This window comes from Nipponia nippon, unplaced genomic scaffold, assembly GCF_047370975.1.
Source record: "Nipponia nippon isolate SJK-2023a ecotype South Korea unplaced genomic scaffold, ASM4737097v1 scaffold_6, whole genome shotgun sequence".
Classification (NCBI taxonomy): Eukaryota; Metazoa; Chordata; class Aves; order Pelecaniformes; family Threskiornithidae; genus Nipponia; species Nipponia nippon.
In genome coordinates, this window is record NW_028262380.1 from 54,455,222 (window position 1) to 54,474,995 (window position 19,774).

The following is a 19,774-nucleotide window of genomic DNA, read 5'->3' on the forward strand; positions in this document are numbered from 1 at the left end:
CTGCAGCTCCATCCACGTTGAATAATTCAGCATAGCACACCTGAGCAAGACAGTCTGTGGTAACCTCAATCTAATCTTCCTTAGATCAGTGAAGGCTCCAAGTCTTGTCTAGGAAATTTTCCACCATTTTACACTCAGTTAAAGTTCTCCTTGCTTAGTCATACCGGTTTATTAGCCTACACAAGGCCTCAGTAAGTATGTTAGAATGAACATATGAAAATAACTGCTGTATCCCTATGTGCCTACAATGACTTTGGAAAGCACCACTGCTGAAAGAAGGAAGATTTCCTTACTTTCTTTATGTTTGTAATTTTGTTGCTGTATTTTCCAAAAAGCTGTGAATACTTCAGGGGTTTTTTTTATTATTATTACAATACCATTAGGGGAAAATTCTGATTCTGCATATAGATATATATTTTGTTAAGAAAAAGCCACCACCCCCTGACGATCCTCCCCGCCCTGCAAAAAAAAAAAAAAATTAAAAAAAAAAAAAGGTCTTTGAAAACATTTAGAGGAGGTGTGTTTCCCAAAAGCCTGTTAAAAAAAAAATGGTCAATCAAAATGCAGATAACCAAACCCTACTGGAAGTCTCAGAACTGATGACGATGTAGTAAAAAACCAGGAAGGTACACTGAGCAAACTTTTCATGATAACAAACTTTGAACTTAAATACTTTAGTCTCTTCTTCCAAATACATTCTTATAATTATTTTTAAAAATTCCAGAAAACTTTGTTACAGTATAAAAAGATCAAAATCTGTTTACTCAGCTGTTGAGCATCATATGCTCTTAATAGTGTTCAGGATGGACTTTATTAATTAAAATGAGAACTGAGCTAAAAATCCTTTCTTTCTAAACCATCTACACTGAGAATATCAAAGCAGGGTACAGAAGTTAGGTGCTCATACTGCCTTTGTGCACCTAACATACATTGAAATTATGAGCTTGGTATGACCAACAAAAAATGGAAGCGAGGAGAAAAATGCCAAACTGAGCTCTAAAAGCTTTCAGAACAAAGATTTTATTAATTTTATGGATGAGACTGATAACATTCACTTCAAAACATGAGGTGTAAAAATATATCTTAGCTTCTCCTTATCTGGTAGCTAAGCAATAACCCTTTTCACAGGTTCTTTTTCTTTTCATACTTAGTTTACTGCATGCACTGTGTTGCCTTACAGCTTCTGAGAAATATTAAATATGTTTATGAGTACACTTGAATAGATGTTGAGTCATATGCTCCTTTTCCTATTCAAATACTATGTTACCTAGCATAAATGCAAGACACTTCATGCCACTGTTTCTACCTCTACTGTGGAACAGGTATTTTTTTCTTACAGTGACTAGTTAATGGAGGATAGGAGCTTTATGGTTAATTTAATTTCAACCATAAAAGTGGGAGATTGCTACACAAGGATCACTAGATGGGAAATCACCCTTTTATAATTTTCACTTTGCCAGTGTCAATCTGGAATTTCACTGTGGATGTATTTTCCCTTTTACTCTGATCCCTACCCAAGCCCAGATATGTAACATGTGTGTTCTCAGTGATCTTTACCTTGTGTATTTGTACAGCAGCTAGCGCAACAGAGCATTCATCAGGGCTCCTGGGCACTGCTGTGATAAAAAATAAGCGGGTATTTTTCCTAGGCAGTGTCCAGGAAACGACTGCACGCGGGGTTCAATCAAACAACGAAGTCTATTAGAACAGGATCAGAATCTCATTTATTAGAAACCGTGTATCTAGGCCATGGCTAATCTGAATGGAAAGAAAAATACTCACCATCTTATGATCAAGATCTGCTTAAGGTCATAGAACATGAACACATATTTTCTAGTGAACTAGTTTTGAAAAAATTATTTATCTGTGGTTTGATATCTAACAAGTTTTCTGCTCTTAGCATTCGTTGTGAGCTTACTCAAAAAAACCTAAACCTTTCTCAAAGCATGTATAACTTTTAACACTATAAAACAATTATAATGAATTACTGAATGAACTAGCTATATTTTAAACCACTCTCACTATATTGAGTAACAAAAGACGACATAATTTGACAAGCTGCTTCATATCATCTTTTTCTATTCCTATATTACACTTGCTTTAAAACATTAAGCATTTTCTGTACTATACAGTTTTTATCTAAGAATATATTCTCTGTTACTTATGCTGCCACTCACATGATACAGGTCAGAGACCTGCATAGCCTCTCAAGCATAATTTCTGAACTGAATTATGTAGAAAGTATCTTCCATTTATTTACTAAAATGCCACACTGTAATCACAGGTCAGCGAAGAATAAAAAAATTCTCATTAGAAATTAAATACCTATGAAAAGTATGTCTGCATTCTGATTGGTATATAATAGGAAAAATCAAAAAAGCGGGTGATTCTTATAATTATATACTTTCCAGCCCTATGGTAGCTCACTCACTATGAAATGTCAACCAATGCTACAGGGCAAAAACAGCAGAGAACATGAGGAATGGGTAATTTGAAATGAAAATCTGTGCTTCTGGCTTCACACTCTGAGCATTCCACGACATTAGAAGAGGTCTTGAGAATTACTGCTTCTGCAAATAAGAGATTTAAAATCCAAACTAGATCAGAAGCATGAATTTGTCTTTGCAATGAGGAAAGAATTTGTTATCCATGTATTATTCGCTTGTTCCTCTACATTACTGGTAGCTACTTTTACAACATTTTATATAAGCTAGAAAAATCCACTGTGAATGAATGCCGAAGCATAAAAAGGTATATTAGAGGACATACAATAAACTGTAATTTCATAGAGGAGTTTTGAGAAGTTATGTTTCTGATATATTCTGATCTTCATTCCCCCAAACTCTGATGCAGCAGCAAGAAATGGGAAAATGAATGTATAATGGTGATAATATATTCCCATCTAAGAGGCAGGAGGTTTGTTATTCTTCCAATACTTCTGTCAGTGAGGTATTGGATAAAAACAGAAGGACACAAAATAACAAACACTCATTACTAACTAATCTATATTTTAATAAAACATGAAGAAATACGCAAAGTAAAATATTGCATATGAACAGATACAGAAGAGACTGTACCAGACTTTACTGGACTTGTGTGATCTGATTTTTGTTTACAATAAGGAAATTGCATTAATTTTTTCAGAGCTACAAACAATGAAAGTGTTACAGGAGAAACTGCTGAATGTTTCAAGTAAAATGAATATGAAACAACTCCAAAATCTTTAAAAAAAAAAAAAAAACTCCACATTTTGTCCTACAAGAAAAACAAAGCACACAAATATTTTTAAATACTTAAACCTGAAGCCTTTTGTTACAATGCAGTTGGGGCTACATTAATCCCTTCAACTAGGTAGATAATTTGTTCAAAAAGCATTACTGGACAATAATGAAGTTAATTGCTTGAACAGCAGTTCAGAAAATAACATAGCAGGCTCCACGTTCAATTTGGATCTGTAAATCTAATTATTAGGATTCATGCTCCCATATCACTCTGCTTACCAAGCCACTGACAGTAGTTTTTTCTCTGCTTCTCAAACAAGTGAAAGCTTACATAGCTGAGCAAACTCAGTGCTGCTAGGCCATGGAAGGACCACCTGCTTTGGAAATCTTAAGATATTTTATTTGAACTACAACCTTATTAGACAAAAGACTGTTACCTTCATTTCCCTCAATCAAGAAAACCGTCACTGTAAGAAAGCAGCTTTTACATCTACAAGTGCTTTTAATTGGTCTCAGCTGCATGTGATTAAGTCAGACAGGTAGAAGAGTCAGAGTTCACAGCAGTTATCTACATAGGAAAAAATCACAATACAGTAAAGACACTGAAGGCTCTGTTTCATTTAAGGCTATTTCTCTATTTAAAAAAATCACAACCATACAGATAATACATGGCAATGTCTTCACTCAAGCAGACATTAGCTATATGGGCAGACTCTCTTTCCTCAGCCTTAGTCCCTACATCTGTAGATATAGCCTACATCTTTTCCAATGTGTAATTCAGTAAGAAAGTTCCCGCTGCACCATGTGTGACAAATCATTTCTTTAATGACTCATATATAGCAACGTTATCTTCTATTCCAGCCTCTCCTCCCTTTCTTTCCTACCAGTGACGCTGTTGTGCATATCGCTGCTCAAGTCCCTCCTTCCAAGATGAGGGTTGGATGCAGGGTCCAACACACCAGCCAAGAGGATCCCCTCCTGTCCCACACCATTTGGGTCCTAATCTTAGGTTCTGCAAGATTATGAGATGCTCAGGCAAAAGATGAAGGCAGGGGAACTTTCATCTACCCATTCCTAAGAAAATGAATGAATGTTTTCTTTTCCCATTTGGACAAGGACTTTACAACAATTATTTGCATGTTTGTCAGAACAAGATTAAATTTTTGTAAGATTTTCTAGTACTGAGAAGCTGAAGGCAGTAAATGGGCTGTTGCATTTTACAAAGGATAATTCTGTAATTTGTGACTATACCAGTAAGCTTTCTCATTTCAAGGTTAAAGTTTTATATGCTTATCTAAGGGTTCCTTTTGTAGCTTATGACATAATACCCTAGGTTAAGAAGATCTGAGGCATGTAATAAGAACAAGCTGCTGGAAGAAGAGTCTTTGTCTGGAGCCTCGACTTGTCAATCCTCTAAGCGTGCTGCAAAGCTCATCTTTTATCATTCTCTGTTCGGGTTGTGAAAGTAAATGTATTTATGAGCTCTGGTTACTCCAATTATGTTGTAATTATTAATGCAAAGGAGAGGCATGCTAAGCTCTAGATGAACGCAGATACAAATAGTGGGGAAATGTAGATATAAAAATACATTTTTATTGTGTAGGCTTCTAAACAGCAGTAGGCAAGAGGTTTCATACCCTCTTTTCTAGAACCGTAGCAGCAAGGTCATTTTTCCACACAGCACAATTTTGCAAGCAGTGGAAGAAAGATTCCAGAAACCGAAAAGCAATATCCACTAAACCACAGAACCATTTCTGTAAACCAGTTAAGCTCATTGACTACTTAAGCACTGGAACACTGTTTGTGGTGCCATTATAGTGGATCTGTGTCCAGACAGAGAAAGGGGAGGGGAATCAAAAGCAGAGATTTATGAACCTAAGAGGCTCTTTGAATCTCTGGTGGGAAACATTTAAAGAAAGTAAAACACTTTTCTGTTTTAATTTTAGTGCCTGGAGCATGTAAATGCATTGCATAGCATTACTTCTTTCAGTGTGTGGAACTGTAGTTGGATACAATTGAACAGTACATATATATGAATCAAAAGAATGTTATGGGGCTAATCTGATTAAGGACATTAGGATTTTGTATTTTTAATGTAAACTATTTACATGTTTCTGAATCATATTATTAGCTCATCAACAACAAGTGTATTGGAGAAACAATAAGATACTTTTATATTATAGATAATGAAGAAGTTATTGTGCCATTCAGTGGGTAGTTTCTATGGTAAAAATGGAAAAATTCTTACTATTATCTACTTAAAAATGCAAAAGATGCAAGTTTACCAGTAACTGCAGTATCATATGTATGAATACATCCCTAGCCCATAAACTCAGAACATGATCCTTTCCTTTTAACTTCTCTCTAGAGTGCCTAAATTGTTGGTATTATACAAGATATATGCATATATTTGTATTTGTCTGGTTTCAAAAAGGGCCAAAATCCAATGTTTCCCACTGAATTGCTCAAGAACTACATCACTTCTGCTTCTTTGAATTTCAGATACATTCATCAGATACAGAGGAGTGCAAGTATCTACTTATGTGATTCTTAAAATTTTATTCTTTACAGTTGCTTGCAACTCCAGGAATTTTGAACTATATGACCAAGACATCCAAGCAAAAAAGGCAATAGGACAAAGAAAAGTGAAAGCAAGTACTCGCCTGTAGTAAGCTCTTTCCCAGCTATCTTATGACTTATCCTAAAAGCTTAAATTGAATAGGAGATACCTCTAAGGTCAGATAGTTCTTTTGGCTTTCAGAAGTTGTTTTACATTGGGTAAAGATGCAAAGCTATAGAAAACCACAAGACATACTTATAGATAAGAGCTTATTAGGTTTATTCCTTATCTCCTCCTTATTTAATTTTTCAACTCAATTTTGTATGAGCTTAAATTCCGTGGACTCCTGTGAATGTCCCAGAGAAATCACATAGCCTCCAGGCATATGGATTTAAAGCAAAAAAGAACACAAAAAATAGCGTTAATAACACTGAAATAATTTATTTTCCTGTATTTGGCCTCAGTACTGTACAACATTCTGATGTCAAATGGCTTGACAAACCCTTCCAGAATGACTTACACAACCCTCTAACCAGGCCTAGAGTTACATTAAAAACCCCACATATTTTCTTCAGATAGGTGATAACTGAGCTTTTGTGGGTGGACTGACAACTGGACACGTGTTTTCCATTTGGTATCCAGGAAAGACATGTCATATTTAAAACAATTTCATTCATGACAACTGCAGTATATTATAACTTTGATTCTTCGTTCTTATTTTGATTTTGATAGTGGCTTTAAAGGAAATTCTATTTAGAAAAGTGAATGCAACTGCAACATCAGTTTCTACTTTTATCACCTTTCAACTACTTCTGTTCAGTTCACAAATATCTGTCAGTCTCTGAGCTCTGACAGCATGATGGGCATTTTATGCTTACACATCATTATCAAATAAAAAAAAGATACTGCAGTGTACCATTTCGTCACAGCAGGCTACAGTTACACTGCACAACTCACTGTATTCAGATTACATAGGAATATATCCTTTTTCTTCTCAAAAAGCTGCCTTAAAACAGCAGTGATAGGAATAAAATCTATTTTAAAATGTATTTTGTAACTAAAAGTGTTAGATATAATTAAATATATACAACAAGAAAATCTGTTAAGAGAACACCATTTCCAAAGTCATCATGCAGAGGGAAAAAAGTACGTAATATCATAAATTTCAGGTAATCATTACTATTTACTGACCTTTTAAAAAATAAGTATTAAATGATGGTGATGGATGAGACTTTGTTCAAGAAACTAGGTGAACACATAGAAAGCTACCTATTTGTGGTAAAGTAATATACGAAATAAACTACATATTTGTTGCATTGGTTTAAAAAGCATACGAAAAAAATAAGTACCCTTACAGACCAACATTTTGCTGACTCCTTCCTGGTATGCATCACCGTGAGCCTACAAGTTTTTAATATGTTTGACCTTTTATTCTCAATACATGCAGCAACAAATATGTGAAGAAAAGGAAAAGCAAGTGAAGGTTGCTTTTGTGCTTTTGAAGATGCATGCTTTTCAGTACGCATCTCACAGCACATAACGAATTTCATGTCTTCCTTAAAAGATGAAGCAATTGTTCACTTTACCCTGAGTGACCTCTGCTGGTAAAAATAACTTACAGACACACAGGTCAAAACACTAAAAGCACATTTGCCATTAAGTCATGTGCATACGCGCACACCTACAGAAGCACATGCACACTCATTTTTCTTTATATCAGGTAGATGTATACATAAGATGTTTGCGTACTCAGACAGTTAGTGTACAAGAAGCATTGACTAAATTTGGTGAGGCACTCGGTTTGTCTTTCTGCCAGAGTCCTTTAAAGAACTATAGAGCTAGAACTTGGTTTAGAGGCAGCATATTTGAAGTAGCAGCTACTGAATATCTAGTGGCATATGAAGTATAAGCCTGCAGTTTACTTTTACATATATGTCTGGGGTAATACTGTGGTACAGAATAGTTTCTTCCATTCATCTTTCTAGAAGACACATCTTAATCTGGAATGCAGCCTTGTATATTTTGTGAGGGTTTTTTAGACTTCATAAACTGATCTAATCAAATCTTGTTTGATCATTATTTTTAGAAAACAGAAGTCAGTCTTAAGAGTGATCTCTGTTTTCACATATCCTTAATGGAGTATAACTAAAATTTATTTATTTTGCAGTATATCAGAATGATACCATGAAAGGTTTCTGTCCAATGCATATCTCTAATTTAAAGAAAACTGGTAAGAACCATGAGATCATTATAATCCAGAAAATCAAAAGACAACTAAATTATATTAATTTGCAGTGTGATATTTGCATTATAAAAATATTCACAGACTATTAGATTAGAAATGGCAAGAAAACACACCAAAGTACTAATTAAGAACAAGGTACCCAAAGAGCCACCAGTTTTGGTATGTATCAATAAATATCTCTAAGATAGCATGAAAAAAACCTTTATAGAAGCAGATGATATTTCATGTTTTTGATACTGTAACTGATATCTCAACTCTGAGGTCTTCACAAAAGTGTCACAGTTGATGCACACTAAAGAGTTTTGACCAATAAAATTATTACAATTCATGACTGCTGATCACTGCAATATTCTATCTTATTTAACAATGTCCATGGAAAAAAAGAGAAACATATTAGGTCTCTGCTTCAGCAAATACTGAAATCTATTTATATGCAAATAAGCTATCCGTTCTTAGTATGAGAAGAGACACAGGCATAAAGGAAGAAATAAATTATCACTAGAAACCCTTAATGAAATCTATTTCAAAACATAACATTTTACAAGAGCCCTCACTCATGTAATATTTGTTCAAGCCTAGAAGGGAATTGGCAAGTTCTGCACTTAGATGAGAACCGATACCACATTATTTCCCATGCCAATTTGTTATATAAAATGCATTTATCCTTCCTTTGGAACAACTTGATAATTGTAAATCTATTGTTTCCTTATAAAGAAGTGTATTCCCATTCTACAATGCAATTTTATGCTCATTTTCCTACTGGCAATTTTAAATTATTTCTTTCTTTTTTTTTTTAATTATGAACATAAGAATGTGGAAAAAGATCAAGATTGTACATTTTTATTCTAAGAACATGGATCTTCAAAGAGTAAGGCAACCTCTGAGAAAACTTGATTTTATGGCTGAAAATCCCAACTTGGATCCAGTGCCTGCTTTTTGTTTTAAAAAAAACAACCAAACAAACAAAAAAACCCATAATCCTTCCTGCCTATAAGTAAGATGTCAATAGTCTAAAATATGTTTCACTGAAATTAAAAATGTTAGATAACTCAACTGAAACATACAGTCAATACCACAAAGAAAAGCAGGAAACAATTTAATGCCAGCCCCCCACATTCAGAGCCTTGAAGAGCTGAAGGCTAACTCAGATATCAAAATCCTAAATATGGGCTCTTCTTACTCCTTCCAGCCCATGATTATTTTCCTTCCCAGAAGATGAGCTCATGTAAACTATACTTAATGGGAGATAGGCACGGAAAGTTCAACACTGCACTGTGATATCTTTGGAAAGACAAATTAAAATATAATTTTTATTCCAGATTTTCAGCCAACTACCCCGAAACCTATTCTCTGAATACATAATTTTAAATAAATCCCATTCCTGTGGAATCCTGTCGAGTACCTTGGGAACCTCATTCAGCAGAGCCACAGAATTCCCCCCTTCTACTACTTTTAGCCTCAGTTCCAAGACAAAAATACCTCAGTATGTTGTAGCCAAAAAAGAGGCTCGCTGCATCTATGAGATGAAAGTAAACTAAGCAGGATGTTGTTATTTGCTTGACTTGAATCCCAACACAAGCACACTAACATACTGTCACTAGTTGTTATTTAAGTATTCTGTAACATTGATAATGGATAACCAGTAACAACAAACGAGCACTTTCTAATACAGTTGAACAAATGTATATAAACAACATATAAGTACACATGGTCAGATGGAGACTTGTGGTATCATTGCAAAACAGGAATAGGAAAGCATGTGCAAGCAGTAAAACCTGCAACAAAGGATGTATAACAGGCAGGGAATGTGTTTGATGGCACCAAAACAAATCCCAGTCCCAAAAATAAGATGAGATGAACTGCCTGGAGCAGATGAAATCCTCTCTCTTTTCTTTTGAAGAGCAGGTGAGGAGCATAGAACAATGATTACCATTGAAAAAACAGGGAAGAAAAAAGCCACCCTTTGGCTTCAGCTCCCCTTATCAAAGAGGGCTGGAGCCTGGTCCCTTGGCCTCAGCAACTGAGACCAGTGCAAACCACAGCCACCAGCACTTATGACACAGCATCCGCTCTGTGGGGCTGTACACACACAGCTAATGTGGGATATGATCGTTAAGGACCATCTGTTTGAATGCTTAGTGGTAATGATTGATAATGAGTAAGAGCTAACCATTAACACAAATTGTATTGCTAATGAAAGTTAGTCAAGCAAAGGGGTGCTCTGAAATTTGAAACTGGCCTGATTCATCCATCTTCCAAACATGCCCACCACAGCGACCTCTCATTCCTTAACTTATATACAGATATACACTTGTTCAGTTGCAACAGTGCACTCAAATATGGGGAATGATACCTACAAAACGAAATTACCAAAAATTACTAGTCACACTGCAACTAGAAGATCTGAATGTCAATGTTATTTCTGTGAAACTATAAAAAGGGTTTTTTTAATGCAAGCAACACAAAGAACTTTTAATTTCATCATCTTATTTAAGCATATATTTTTTATCTATTTCAATCCTTCACTTCCTAAATAAAATAGAATATTTAACAGATTTTTTATACTGTCACTGAGCTGCTTCTGGATCTTGCTGAATTAGTAATTCCAGACATAATCTTATCCTGAATTACAGATTAGCTCTAGCAAAGGACAGCCAACTCTGTAGCTACTGTATGTTAAGAAGGACTTTAAGAAACATGATTTCAGTGTCAAATCTTATAATTTATGAATTCTTAGTGACACCTTAAAAATGGGGCATTTGCCAATAATGCTTTCAGTCAAATTTTGAACTATCTCTACCTCTGCTTCCAGTATCAGTGGTACAAAAAGAATAAAAAGAACAAAAGAACAAGCAAATTCCATTAATGGGTATAATAAATCAAAATTACATCAGTAAGAAGCAATTATAGCATATTTAACTTCATAGCACTCATACCACTCATACCACTCAAGTCAATCTCTAAAATTATGTGTTAATTTCCATTCAAGTGATATTAAAAAAAACCCTAAAGGTTTCCTCCAATGCACCCCTTCTTTGACCTTTTCATTGATCAAATTATCCCATATTCCCTCAAAACCTTTTGACTACAGTGACACTATTAGAAAGGCCATAGCTATTTAACTTGCTGCTGTTGAAATCTGCCAACTATAGCATTCATAACATTATTAAAGGATGTATTTTTCAAAGACTGCGGTCTCTTCATGCCTCAAACTAATGTCATACCTCCCAGTTGCTTAGAACCTACAAGCTGCTCAAAACCAATTACTTTTTCAACACTAATTTTAAGCTCTGAATATAAGATGAAGCGGGGGGGGGGGGGGGGGCGGGAAAGGGAAGCAGTTCTGAATATTGCAGTCTCCCTAGGAGGACTCCAAGTCCATCCTAGTCCTCCTAGTCCATCCTAGGAGGATGACTCCTGCTTGAGATTTGCATTGGTATATGTCAGGACCACTGCTTTATATCTTAGCATGTAATATAAATTGTCATGTTAAAGAAACGTCTATTTCAAGTTTTTTCAAAATAGGAAAAATTACTGGATGACCCAGAACCACTGATTTTAATACAGTTGGATTCATTAAGGTTTTCAATGGACTATCTAGGCAAAAAAAATACACTTCATAATCTCAGTTTCCTAGATAAAATTATTATCTGGAACTAACAATATTATGATAAACATACACCAACATACCTGTGTATGGGTATTATTTTATTAGACTTTTACGAAGTCAAAATAATATACAAGTATGATATAGTATTTCTATACCTTCTTTTCTGAAACAGAGTATATAAAATATAGATTCATCCTGGGTTTAATAAACCTACTACAACCAATTTTATGCTCACTTCAACTAAAGCAGGTTAGAAATTGATACTGATGTCACAGGAAATATGACTTAATTAATTACTTAATTAACTAGCAGTCAACTTCAAAATAATTTTGTCACTGTGCTTGCAATGAAGGGCTTAAATGTATGGAAGTAATGGTTAATTAATATTCCCAACCATATCACTTGAATCCTCAAAGACAACAAGAATCAGGAAAAGTATTGTCATTTTTTTTTATTTTAGTGATATCATTTGTAGGTAAAGATATCTCTACTAGACCAAGTGGTACCATTTTTCTTTATTATCTCCAATTTTATTCCTTAGTCTAACAAATGATATTACCAAAAAATTACAACCGGGCCAGTAAAATATGGAATATATTGAAATTTGCCATTTGTGTTGGAAATAACATGAAGTAAAAAGACACAATGCTAAATTGTGACACTGTATTCATAAGCTTATGAAAGAAACGCTGTCGCCCCCAGAGTACTATGTCTCTAGCCCTCTGCCAATCTAGCCTAAGTCCAGACACTTTGCAAATACCCAAAAAAACCCAGAAAAAAATTCAGAAATCATGTCCTTCACACCTAACTAATTCTAGAAGAGATAGAGCGGAAGAAGAAAGCCATATACATTCCAACAAATTCACAGAGAGCAATCCCAACACTTGTGGAAACACAACAATTATCCAGCATCAGAATTACTCAGGATCAGCCATTCGGCACCAGAAAACAATGGCAGTGACAATAACTATCTCAACAGCAAGATGGCTGCATGAGAAGAAGCATCACTAATATTTAACTATCACTGTTCAGCATATGGATGGAGGTACCATGCAGCTTTCCAGTTATCAGCTTAACCAAGTTACCACTATACAAGAACACTCTGCCTCTGTAAATGCTTGTGGCTCCAAGGAGCATCTAAACAACATATTGATGTGTGGGGAATTTGATCATTTTTTTCATTTACTAACTTTAAAAAAAAAAAAAAATCATTACATCATCAAATAAGCGGAACTTCCCATCAAAACAACCCCCCAAAAGAGATCACCACAAAAAAATGTTGGACATGCCATACACAATGCAATCATATCTGGGACCTTACACTAGGAAATCAACAGTGATATGCTCAACAAAATACACAGTCACTCATCTTTTCTCCCTCTCTCATGCAAAAGAAATCTATGCAGGTTTTAACATCTAAAACCAGGCAGTTAAACCTGCAGACAGAGCACAAGCTATAGAACTTAACCATTAAGACTACATTAAGAAGGCTAACAAGCTACTCTCTGATAGTACCTACTATTAACTACAAAGAAAGACAGACCTACATAATAATTTAACTTCACAATCACAGTTAAATCACTTCTCTGTAAACTCCAAGGAAAAAAAAAGAGAAGAAAAAAAAAAAAAATCTTTCTTCTCCTCCTCCTCCTACCACAGGAATATTACACATGCTATCTAGACCACAAAGGATGAGAATCCTGGCAGGTCCATTAATGTGTCACTGTGAGAACCCCTTTAAGAAATTATTAGATCATCAAAACCATCCTTAAAGATATTCTTTCATAATCCAAAGAGCAAATTTTCTCCAAGATACATCCGATTTCTCCTAAAAAGTTACGGATCATAACCCATCTTTCCACCCACAGCAGCAAGAATGACACCACCAGTCTGTGTGCCAGCCTCCCAGCCCATGATGGCGTCATGGCCTACCAGGAGTACTCATGAGAGCAAGACAAAATGTTCACAGTTCAGTCCAGAGATACACATTTCTCCTTAACCCACAACCGTCTTTTAAGAAATAACATTTAATAACCAACGCATAATACACTGATATGATCCCAAAATATCGGTGATCACCAATTTCCACCATGAATTGAGTAAGTATTATACTTCCATCAGGCTAACTCTGGAATGTGCCTACACCAACATAATCTTCCTAGACACTGTGATGACCATCCAAAGTGTCAACTTCAAAACTGTCATACACAGAAAATCCACAAACACAACTTACTCCATTGAACCAGTCATCATTCAAAGTCAGTCTCAATCAATCTTCAATACATAGCTAGGTGCTCTCATATCACCATGTTCGCTCTGGAAAGAACACCCATGAGAACCACCAAAATGGACCTTTATTCAAGAATGACATTACTCTAAGAAATACGTTGGGTTTTTTTAAAAAAAAAAACCTATCAATTAAAATGAAACAATTTTCTTTAATAAAAAAACAAAATACAAATCATGTAATCCCAGTTGTCACATACAACCCTACCAAGGCATTCATACAACAAATCATTGAACCACTATGATCTACACTGGCAGAAAGAAATCATATCAGAACGATGCCTCCTAGCCTTCAAATGCTCCCAAGCTTAACTAAACTCATCATGAGATGCAAATTCCCCAAAGTCTGGAAAGCACCAGATGAATCTAACGGTGATTGAGTGGGAAATGTAAACCTGCTAATACACTTCCAAAAAAGTCATGATAAATACTCCCTAAAACAGAATAACCAAACACCCAAGATTTTATTCTTGAATTTCCTGAAATGTAGTAGACTTAATCCAATGCTAACCCATAGGCAAGCAAACAAACAAAAAACCAAATTCCACAAACCAGAATGAACTAACTCAGATAATCAATAAAACTTAAAAACACCAAGTAACACATGGGAGTATATTTTTATAGACCAATTACTTCTTTGATATGTCTCTCTCAAATTCTCTAAAAGATTATAATTCCTTCCAAAAACGAAGCTAGAAACAAAAAAACGATAACTCTTGTATACTAAACACCATAGACTCCATAAAGGGACTGCTGTTATGACATAACTCAACCTTCCTCTTCTCCACTAACTTCCTATAATCCGTCTTCTTTTTCCCTAGTAAATAACCCTCATATCCCTTCTTTCTATCTCTTCCTCTCATCAAAATTCTCTCCCCTCCAGGTAACAGCTACCTTTCCTTTGAGACTATCTGATGCATAGCCAATTAACTCCAAAGCAATTGCTCACACGTTGTATTTTTGCTTTGAAATTTGGTGCTTCTCCTAGACCTGAGGAAGGGTCTGTGTCCCACAGTCATTCTCTTACACTTGCAAGTACCTGTCAGAACCACAGAATAGCCATCAACTTAAAATACAGTTTATTCCATTTCCAGATAAAAGACTAAAAAGGAAGATAAGGGGGAAAGGAAGAAGTGAAACAAGGGATAACTGAGGGAGACTGAAGAGATTTGCTGGAAGTAATGCTGCAGCTCTCTCTCCTTTAATACAGATTAGAAAGCACCATCAGGAACTGTCTCAACATGGTAGCAAACAGAAAGGTGACTACAACTACTTGTACAATTTGTAATTGGAGATTAGGAGAAACACAAACATCACTTCAGCAAGTTCTGCTTATCCCCCAGCCAATTATTCCTAAGCAATATGATAAGATCAAAAGTAAGCTTTATCTGTGTTATTCTCAGTAAAGAGGTCAAGACCTGATACAGTTTTGCTGTGTGTAGTTCCCTCATTTGCACGCTCATTTTGCACATGTGAATGAGAACTCAGTTTATTATACTCAGGGAAAGAAAACGGACATACTATATTTTTAGGATAGTGAAAAACACTTGGTATGGCAAAGAGACGATTCACGATCGCCTTCAATTTAAAAATTTGTGATAAAACATTTTCTTTTCTATTAACGGACTGAGCTGATCATTAGGTTTGCCCGATCTTCCCTTATATAAACTCCTTTATCCTAATAATCTTGAGTAACTTTCTGACATACTGAGATTTTGTCAAATCTGACATTTGGAAAATCCAAGAAAATCTGACAGATATTTTCTCAAATCTGAGCCCAGATTAGAAGCACAATCTCCAAACTTAAAGACACTTTTCAGTTTGTTTGGTTTTTTACTTGTTTGTTTCTGTGAGGGCTGTTTTGTTTTCAAGCTCTACAATATTTTTCAAAGTGGGAAAAGAAATAAAAATACATCTTTACTTTAGGGCAAAATATCTAGTTACATTTGTATGACTTTAATGGGACTGCGATATGAAAATAGAAGAAAATTAAAAATTGTGAAAGACAGCTCTGGTTTATGCGAGAGAAAATTAATAGCTAAAATTTCACTTTGGTGCATAATGAGTGGATAATTGACACTCTGGGGATCTCTACTCTCTATGAAAACACGCATCCTAATAGAAAATTAAACAATACACCTTTTTAAATAGTCTCAAAATATTAGCAACCCTCATAAAACTAAAAGCCTGGGAAAAAAACCAAGATTCACGGTGTGCCTAGAAAGGTAAAAATTATATTTTATCTGTATAACCCATACTTCAGAAAACCTACATGCCTCCGAAATTACAAAACGTCCTTGAATGTGTTTACTTGGGTTACCTGCAGCATAAGATAACCCGTTCAAAAGAGAATGAAAAAAATAAACATTTCCTATGTGATTATCATATGGAACTAGTGCTACCGAATACATTCTTTTTAAATTATAGAATAAAATTATAGAATCATTTTACATAAAATTCAAGATCCATAGCACAGCACATCACACACAGCACTGACACAGGTACTGACAGTGAAAGCTGCATTGCTTTCATCAAGTGCCTTCAATTCATCGTCATAGTTGCAGATGGAGATATGCTGCTGACTATTTCCTTTCCTGCAAAGCAGTCTGTCAGAGTTTGAGTTTGGCATGTGTACCACAAAGGTAAACTCATTTCATAAACTTTTGTGGATAGACTGCTCAAACACTTCAGAAAAAGTTGCGTATTTCATCTGTTTACTGTGTGTATATATTATTCTTACAGAGGTATAACTTCTTTCTCAAACTACAGTAATTCTGCCAGATTTCCTTGAATAATGAGCCTTTCCATTCCAGTTATGGAATTACCTTTCTTCAATGACATCTTTGATACCAGTGTGCATAGAATCAAACACACAGGTCAACTAAAAACATCCTTCTTGCCACTCACACCAACAATTTTTGATCCAGTTTGTCATCATTCCTTTGTTCCATAGATGCACTTGAAATGCAGCCCCATTAAAGAAGCATTAATTAATGTAGCTCCATTAATTAAGCATTTCTGAATAAAGCAATTATTACCTTTTCCCATATCACATGGAAAGAATAATGCCTTTCATATCAGTTTCATTGACAGTTCTAGTCATTGTTTTTGTCAAAAGCACAGGCATTTAATCAAAGTTTCACAAATTATTTTTAATTTCACAAATTACTCTCTAAAACAAGATTTATTTTTTAAAAATTAACTGACAATTTGCAGATTAAAATTTTACAAATACACATAATGACTTTATACCCATTTAGCACCAACCTGGGTCACTTTTACTGTGTTTTTTTCATTCCACAGCTTCATCTAAATCACTGCTACTAACAAGGCCCAGCTGATTTGCTTTCACCTTTTAGGTGAAGCTGTTTAATAGCATCTTTTAACAAGCCTGCCTCCTGCATGTTGCTAGCTGAAACCATTTATCTGCCATTGTTCAGGAACACAGCTGACCCATTGTAGCTATGTTAGACACAGAGGTGTAGAAGTACATAAGAGGTAAGCTTGCAGGTAAAGAGGAAGGACATTGCTGCAAGACCAGTACCAATAAACTAGTCCAAATCCACTTAAAAATATTAAAACAATAATTCTTCCAATAAGCAGATTTAATTTGTGTATATGCAAAAATGTTGCTATAGTTATATAGTAAATACAGACAGTTAAACATTTATAATTCATAATATGAAACATAATACTATTTAAGGCACTGTGACAGAGCTTTTACTACAGCAGAATTGTTAGCATGCATGCTGATTTAAAAACCATACTTCATAATATTCCCTCTATTACAAACTTTTTCAAAAGGCTAAGTTCACTCCAGAAAATATTACAAGAAAAAAAATTTACCAGGAGAAATAAATAGCTTTAACATGTCAGATCTTCAATAGTTTATCCTTAAGCATATCAGTTTTTCTTTTTAGCATTAATTTGATGTCTGAATCCATTTTCAAGGCAAATTATGTCATCCCTGTTTTAGCAGGTCTTTTTAAGCATTTTCTTAGTTTTCCTTATTAAATAATTCTTCACTCGTCACAAAGTAGTTAAATATTCTTTCTGCAACGGTCACTATCTTCTTTCTTTTTTTTTTTTTAATACTTTCACAGAATAAGGGTATTTTTCTTCTAAGTCTGTAAAATGCAGCAGATTTAGGAAACAGTAATAACGCATTATTACTCTAACAGTGTTTTATGTTCCTCCAACTTCCAAGAATCAAATGACAATGAATCACTTCCAGCAACATTTAAAAAAAAAACAGAACAAACTTAACTTTAAACTTTGAGTCAGGTAAATGAATATTGTGTTAACATCCTCAAATTTGATGCATATACAAACAGGAGAATTATGTATAACAATCCCAAATTCATGCAAAAAAGTAAGAGACTCGAGCATCTAATAGCCAACAAACTAAAGTCCAATCCATTATCCCTCAGATAGAAAGCCTTTTCTCTGCTAAAAACAAAAGGCCTTAAGGATTTTTTGATAAGACACACATTTGTACCTGTGAAAGTGCTATGCAATAATATATGAAGAAAAAAAACCATACAGCTCTATTGCAGTTATGTCTGACATAAGTACCCATGTGGTAACTCCAACCCTGGTTTGTAAGTCTCCCATCCCTAAATTATTCCATAATGCCAAAAGCTGACACACCAAGAACAGATATAAAGCAATTTTCTTAAGTACAGCAACTTAGTAGGTTAGTCATAATCCAAAAGGCATAAAGTCAGTTTTTTGTGCTTTGACAACATAAAATTCCTACTGCAATTTCCACTAATCTCTGGACTGTTTTATCATGCACACTACCAAGTCCATCCAAGACCATTTTGGAACAGGAGATAAATGGAGCACAGAATTGCTCTGTCCTGACAAGACTCCTCCGATTTTCTTCTGCCTCACCTGCAAAATGTGATATTTACCTATCACACAGGGGAACAGGTTTAGACCTTACTAAACGAGGGTTATGAAATATAGAAGAGCTACTGTGAGAAATCAATAGAAACTACAAGGACAGAATGCAAAGCCTCTAGGCTGTGCCTAAACTAAACGTGGTATTCCAGTTAGGACAAATAATCACCATTGTTTCAAAAGCAAATTTTAATTTCGCAGTTTAATTCCTCTTTTTTCCCCTCCATTCTGTTAGTTCTTCCTGAAGTTTATGCCACACAAGGCACTATCTGTTAGTCTCTAACCCACTTCAATCAGATCATGAAAAACAGGGCAGTATCACTACAGAGCACTGTACTTCCACCCAGATTAGCTATTCAGTAAATCTGCTGAGGATGTGGTAACAGTAATATGCTGGGGAAACTTCACAACTGGGAGGGTGAGAGGCAGCAGGTGAAGGCAACTATGCAAGACGCTTGCTTGTTCCTCAGACTTTGTTCAGCACTTTTATGCTAAATGGTGGTGACTTGACATGCACAAAGGTAAAGGAATAAGATGTATCTTAATAGTGAACAGAAATTAAGTCCAAACGTATAGTCAAGGGCACAAAAATGATGCTGGATTCACTGGCTATAAAGAAGGAGAAGAACTGAAAGGAGTGGGGCCCCAGGCCATAGTGCAGTATGCTCAGTTTCATCACTAAGCTAAATGATTTGCAGGGGCAAATCTTACAGTATCGAGATTTGCATGATCCCATCCATTATCATGTCTAACAAAGTACAAAGCCATATTTTCTCCAAGGAATAGAAGGGAAAATGTTAGATAGATCTTTAAAGTAGAAAAATAATATGCTAGACTGTATTCAGCACTGCAAAAAATTACATGAAGACTTATTAAATTACTTCAGAGATATTCTTCAGGAGAAATAAACTATGATTAGAATAATAGTCTTTAATGAAATTAGAGTC